The 7,192-nt window shown below is 40.3% G+C and overlaps 1 pseudogene; it reads right to left on the bottom strand.

Annotated features, from left to right (window-relative positions):
- Positions 1-302: 302 nt before the first annotated feature.
- Positions 303-736, bottom strand: LOC147747663 (dolichyl-diphosphooligosaccharide--protein glycosyltransferase subunit TMEM258-like; annotated as a pseudogene).
- Positions 737-7,192: the final 6,456 nt, after the last annotated feature.

The raw sequence follows: 7,192 nt of genomic DNA, 5'->3' as shown, positions 1-7,192 counted from the left end.
CAGACAGGTGTCCAACACGCATTCTTCTCCGCATAGCATACATTGAAGCAGAGGTAAGATGCAGTTCTGCCATATAGGTCTGAATGAAAGAAACCAGGTCATATTCAGATCTCTTAGCCGGGCTAATCCAAGGACTTTAGTTATGCGGTCCCGATAGCGAATAGCTAGGATCGTTTCTTCCATTGCTGCTGGAGTCTTGTCTGCCTTTTGGCTTGCCATATCAGAGCAGAAGAGCCAAAGACCGAATGGACAAAATTGGGAATGATGCCCAAGACTGCTTTTTTTTTTTTTTTGCAGCAGAAGTCTATTTTAGTACAAAGTGGGGCAATGTTTCCAAACAATAAAAAATATCAACTTCCCAGAATGGCAGCGAGACAATCCATGTACAGACAAGAGTGGTTGCTGTCCACATCTCAGCAAGGTGATCCCATCATCCTTCCATAATGTCTGGAACTTCAAACAGACAGAAGTAAAAAGGACCTCCATGTACACTCTGTTCACACATAGATCCCTACCCAGAGCAACAGGAACAAGACCCCAAAGCCCATGAAGAGTGAGGCCACTAGTGAGATTAGCAGCTCTTTGCAGATGTCCCGCGTGTACTTGGTCGACGTCAGCTCATAGACGAAGAACCAAGCAGTAAAGAACATGCCGATGGCCAGGAGCACCACTGTCAGATGTGGAAAGACAGCGGGTTCACCGGGCTGGTGTATCTGCTCATAGCCTCAAGCTCCATCTCTTCTGCTGTTGCTGCTATTGCTATTGCTGTTGCTGTTGCTGTTGATGCCCAAGACTGCTTCGAAGGGTGTTAACAGTCCCGAAAAATATTGTCTTAAATACATGTGCGATACCACTAGCATCTGACATATTTAGGATTTGGCTTAGCATTTCTACGAAATGCACGGGGCAATTTGTTGATAAAAGTGTATGTATCTCTGCAGTTGTCCTTGCAACTTGAAGATCATACATTTCTTTTGATGATGTCATAGGCACTGTTGTCTGTAAAAGCACAGACTTCATTCTGCTTAAAGTATCAATTCGTATAGAAGAGATATTCAACGGAGGCCAAATCGTCACCTCTGAGCCTCCAGGGCCGTTTGGATACAATGCTTGCATACAGCAAGTGACCATGGAACTAACGCTTACGAGATATGCTTTCCCTGGCACCATGCCACAACAGCTGTGGTCCGTTATTAGAATGTAACTCCCGTTAGAAAGTTGTCTAAAGAATGGCTCTATCTGTGTTGCAGGTGTGCCGTGGTGGTGGCATGAAAGGTTATTTGAAGTCCCCTCACAGGCTCCATGCAAATTAATACCTTGGAACAAAAGTATACCGCTTAGTGATTGTTTACACTCATTACCACTAAGAAATACATTTTTGTTATTTTCACTATAACATGTGTGTGTATAAGGTAATTTCCATGATGACTTAATGTACCCTTTACCCAACCTTTCATACTGACCTGCTGGTATATACTCTTGGCAATTTTTAAATTGGAAAGTTGTTATCGGAATTGTGATTATTCCGTGTATTATCCATTCAATGACAGGTCTTTCTGACATTGTCAATGGTAATCTCTCAAGTTTTTCAATGCTCAGAATTGTATAGTCTGCTCCTTTTTGTGCCAAACTGATTTGTTTATCAGTAAGGTTAAAGACAGCAAAGAATGACGTTGTGTTGATTAAACGCCATGGCACATAGCCCGAACGCAAGTTTTGCAACGTCCAGCCTAGCTGTACAATAGAACGTAATTGGGACTGGCCATGTTGTAACATTAGCAAGTCCTGATCTATTATGTGGATAGCAGAGGATACAATACTGTCCAGTGAATATATTCTGGAGGACAGAGTCATTAACTCATTGTTCACAACAGAAAGTGATTTTTCCAAATTAATATGATCAATTTCTCGTATTTTTTCTGCTGTCTCAATTTGAGTCACTTTCCAAGCTTTGTTGTACGCAGCATATATACTGGCCGCTATGAAACGTTTTTGACGCTGTTTGCGCGGTCCCATTATGAAATTGCGCAAGTCAGCACCATCTTTAAGTAAAGTCAAGTGTTGCTTAATTTCTGCCAGTGTGGATGTCTGTAGCCATTCAAGGCATAATTTCCCTACACTGTATGTTGTTACTATCCCTGGATGTTGTGTCTGGGAGTATCTAGGGTCAGGTCTGGTCATTTTTAACCCCTGTATTTTATTCAGGAATCCATCTTGACAGTTATTTGTGTCTATAGGCCAGATTAACCACTTTTTCCAATCAGGATGTGTTCTGTTTTGATGTAAAATTTGGGATACGTCTATCTCAATATCTGTGGTTGTATTATCAGGTATTGGCTTTGGAATAGACGGCTTGTTAAGGTCTTTAATCTTGGCTAGGCTAAGACAGGTAGTCTGTTGAATGATGTCATTCAAGAACATTATTTGTTCTGGGATCATGCAGGCTCGAAATAAAGATTCTAACCCTTGGACCTGCCATTCTTTTGTACCCCAGATGGTTTTTGTTTCAATGTTCTTTTTCCAGAAATCAAAACCAAATGTAATCATTTTTTCACAAAATGTTTCCGAATAAATCAGTTTAGTATTCGTCAGCATGTTTTTTGTCCCTGTTTTATCTAACACTTTGTAGTAGAATGTTTCAGCATCACTCGTGTTAAACCATGAGAAGTATGGAAATTTCTCGTAAAATGTTGTTGAACTTCTTTTCGGTGGAGTTGCACAATGTTCCCATTGATTATATTTAAAAACATTTCTAGGCTGAGGATTTTTATGTAAATAATGGTGTGCATAGTGGTTATAGCAATATATCTGTTCATAGTTCGATGAACCCTGTAAATAATCATGTTCTGTAAATTTACTGACAATACCAAATCTGACATCATATTATTTATGCTTTCAAAGTCCCAATCATCAGAGAATGTACTTGGTTTTACAAAGTCACTTAATGAAACCTTAAACTGGTGAGGATATTTCAAGAGTTCGACCGGGCCATAGATTTCGTAATCTGTTTTGTCCCAAACTACCCCGCCGGGTATTGGAATGGCTGTGACATTCACTGATGATTGTTCTCTTTTCTCGATGTGAGATGACTTGTGTGGCTTTAGGACCAAGTTGATGTTCTGACTTGCTGTGTCCATTGTACTGTATTTTCCCTCAATGAATCTTCCCAAACAAAGTACCACGATGAGCCAAAGCAGGAGGAAAAGTACACCTAACACAATCCAAAATTCTATCCATGGAGAAATAAGATAGGTTTCTTTGAGTTGATGAGAGTTCTGTTGCTTTGTCTTTAAAACTTTTTGTTGCTGGCGTTACTTCAGGGTCGCTTTGATATTCAGAAAAGTTATCGAAATTGATGAAGTAGCCAGATGCAGATCTGTCAATTGTTGGGATTGTTTTTCCAATTTGTCTTTCATCAGCACATTCTGATGCTACATCGTTGTAGACTGGTGTCTCATGACTAACTGTTTCAATTTGGGTTTCAAGAGACACAAGTTCCATGGCATTGTTGCATAGTCCTTTTTTATTCACTGCAGGTTTATCAAATGTGATTAGTCTTTCAGTTTGAACCTCTTGGATTGTAGCAAATTTGGGTATTCTGCTATTTCTTGGGAGTCCACTGGGCCTACTACTTATTATTGGCCACATGATTGTGGTTTTACCAGGTCGATTGATACAACTCGGTTCTCCTTTTTACCAGCAAGGGGCGGTAGTACAACTGATCTTGTTCAGTTAACAGCTAAGACAGGTACTTCTTTTCTGTAAGAAGGCCCAAATTCCTTCTTCACCGCGATCTTCTCTCTGACCGGACCCCAATCTTTGGAATCCAGACAGGTCTTGCTGGGACAGGTGGTGTTTCTTCAGTGGTTGTTGGCTGTTGTTTAAATTTTACATTGCTCAGGGCTTTTCTTGTTTCATTTAAGTCCTGTAAAACAGCCAAACGATCTTTCATGTAAAGTATTTTTTCTTATCTTCCACCACTGAAGCTTGACTATCTAAATCCTGAATATACATTTTAGTTCCGAACAATAGTTCGTACGGGCTGAAACCTTTTAGAGAATTTCTTGGCAGATTGTTAAGACTACGTTGGACACCTATTAAATGTTGAACCCACCCATCCCCCGAACCTAGTACCTTTGCCGTTATAGATTGCTTTATGTCTCGGTTTTTTCTTTCCACAATCCCATTTCCCTCAGGATGGAAGGGACAAGAGTACTGCAATTCAATGCCCATGCTGGTCATGGCCTCCCTATAAGCTCGAGAGCTAAAAGCAGGACCCTGGTCAGAATGTAGCATGGAAATTGCGTATGTGCCGATAAAGACTCGCAAATCTTTTATAACAGTTCTGGCATCAGCCGAGCGCTGGGGCAACATTTTTAAGTGTGTTTTGTCTTAATTATTATGGGGACGCATTTCTCTGACTGGATTTCTGCGCTATAGATAGTCTGATATTATATATATGTGCTTCTTCTAGTAAGAAGATTCTCCTGTTCGTGTTTGGAATTACCCTATCCCCCACTCCAGGGATTCGAGCAAAAGGAACGGAGTTTGCATCAATTATGTATGTATAATTGAGTGGATAGTTCACGGGAAGTGCTGCACAGTTGCCTTTTGAAGACGTTTTTACCGCCAGCATCGTTTCCCCGTCTATGTATTTTTCTGAACGCTTTTTTGTGGCTACGGAAGCCGGTTGAGTTGCTTCCGCTGTGGCTGTATTAGCCAATGAATTTCCTGCAACGTGAACGCCATCACGTTGATGACTCTGTGCATGTATCACGTGAGTCTTCTGTAGTTCTTTTTGTAAAAGAACTACCTGTTCCCAAAGGATTTTTATGCTTGATTGTGGCACCTATGTCATCTTTGTAATTATTTTGAACCCAGTTCTGCAAGTCATTATTATAGGATTTTACGCAGAAATGCGAATCGCACACTATTAGTGTTGGGAATTCATGATCGTCATTTTCAAGTGCCATCTTTAAAGATCTGATTTCAGCTCTCTGAGCCGAACAGTTTCTCAGTGATTCAGTTTTTGTTATTTTCGGTCTGAATTTACCGCAGAGCCAGCGACCTTTAACAATCGCGCAGGCTGCATTGTAGGATTTATCATGTACATTGTAATGTTGTACAAATCTGTCCATAGAGATTATACAAGAGTACTGTTGGAGAGGCAGAATTTCGATTGGCAGAGGATATTCTTCTTCATATTTCAAATCATTCAGTTTTTTCATGTCCGGGACAAAATAGTATGTCACGTCTGCTGCCGCAAGAGAATTTTCCCACTTTATCCATTTAGGATCTAGTGCCACCGTTTTTGGATTACCTGGGCTGAATAACGCCTCAAAGGCTGATTCTGCTGTAAAAACAGTTATCCTTTTGCCTTGAGCCAGGGCTCTTTCTTTTGCTATAGCAGTCTGTACCGCCTTCACTGTATTTTCTTTAAGACTGAATGTTTTTTCTGTTTGTGTGTACAAATGTAATTTGTATGCTATTGGTACCGTTTCTCCCTCATTAGAGGTCAGGTACGTGAATCCGCATCTTCCTGGGATGACTCGGATTACAAGTTTGTGTGTATTGTCACATGTTTCTAATTTTGTTTTAGCTAACATGTCTGTTTGCAGTGATCTCAAAATTTCTGTGTGTTTCTGAGTCCAGTTGATTGGTTTAAAATCAGGTTTTATTAATTCGTAGAGAGGTTTAACCCTCTCCGCATAATTTAGAATGTAAGTTCTTCCGAAATCCAGGAAGCCTAGTATCGATTGTAAATTCTTCTGCGTTTTTGGTGCTTGGAGTACAGCGCACTTCTCTAAGAAGTTGTCTGCTAGGCTTTTGCCTTCACTTAATAATTCATATCCTAAAAATAGGATAGTTATATGGGCAATTCGGACTTTTTAAAGTTGAATTTGTAACCCTCTGCTGCGAACCCAAGTATTATGGTGTTCACTCTTTTTAAGTGAGTATCCAGGTCGTCATCTGTGAGATAGATGTCATCGACATAAGATAATGCCTCATCATCATACATTTGTAGTAACTTTGTTACTCTGGCTAAGAATAATCCTGGGCTATTCTTGAATCCCTGTGGGAGTCGACAGAAATTTTTCTGTGACCCCATTATTGAGAAAGCGGTCAAATACCTGCTTTCTGGTGCAATATTTTGACAAAAGAATCCATTAGAAATGTCTAATGTTGTTTTGTATTTTTTGCGAACTATGTTATTCATTAGTGCCCCACTGTACGAATTTTGTACCGCAAATGTTTTGCAACATGAGTTAAGGTGTCTGTAGTCCAAGACTAGAAGATATGAATCGTCTGGTTTGGAGACAGGAAACAAAGGATTGTTCATTTGAGAGGTGCATGTTTCAATCACCCCTTGGTATTCAAGTTGATCTAAGATCTCCCTGACCTGTTTTTTAGCTTCTTGCTTAATTGGGTACTGCCTTTGTGCAGTTGGTTGACATTTTAACTGGATTTTGTGAGGAGGAGAGTCCTCATCCCATTCTACATGATTCTTATATAATGCGGGAGCTTGAGCTACTGCCCATTTTCTAGCATATATATATTTTCTATGTATTGGAATATGATTTGAGAAGGCAGGCATAATCATTTCTTCGCCATGAGGGCACTCCCTGACAAACTCTGGTGGCCAGTCTTTTTCAGCTAATAGGATGTCATAGCCTTTTCAGAGGTTATCCCAAAATAGACCCCTTACCCTCCTAGTCTTATCTCCCTCTATACGTAATGTTATTTCGTATATTTTATGAGGTTCGCTAACTCTGGTATCTGCAGTTTCCACTTGAATGTATTTATTCGTGTCCACTGTCTCCAGATGATTCATCAGGATTCTGTGAGCTATGGTCACTTCTGCTGCGCTGTCTAGCATTGTCTGGGCCCACTCTCCGTTTTTCAGCTGTGTCCTTAGTATTCTCGGCATGTTCGATTACTTTAATACTGGCTACCTTCTTTCTTGGAAATTGTAATTTTTTACTTTGAGCAGGTTCCTTGTCTTTGGACTTGGCGTGCTCTTCCCTGTGTTCTGACCGTCCTCTTCTTTCCGATTTCTGTGAAAAAGATCGAGAGGAACGTGTATCATTACTTTTATATCTATCAGGCTTTTTCAAATTATCCCTATTTCTAAGGGTATATCTTTTCTCAGAGGGCTCCCTTTGGGGAGACCGGTGTTCTCTGTTCGGAGATC

Source organism: Lissotriton vulgaris, chromosome 1_1, assembly GCF_964263255.1.
Source record: "Lissotriton vulgaris chromosome 1_1, aLisVul1.2, whole genome shotgun sequence".
Classification (NCBI taxonomy): domain Eukaryota; kingdom Metazoa; phylum Chordata; class Amphibia; order Caudata; family Salamandridae; genus Lissotriton; species Lissotriton vulgaris.
The sequence above is the reverse complement of the archived record's forward strand: the minus strand, read 5'-3'. Positions and strand labels throughout refer to the sequence as shown.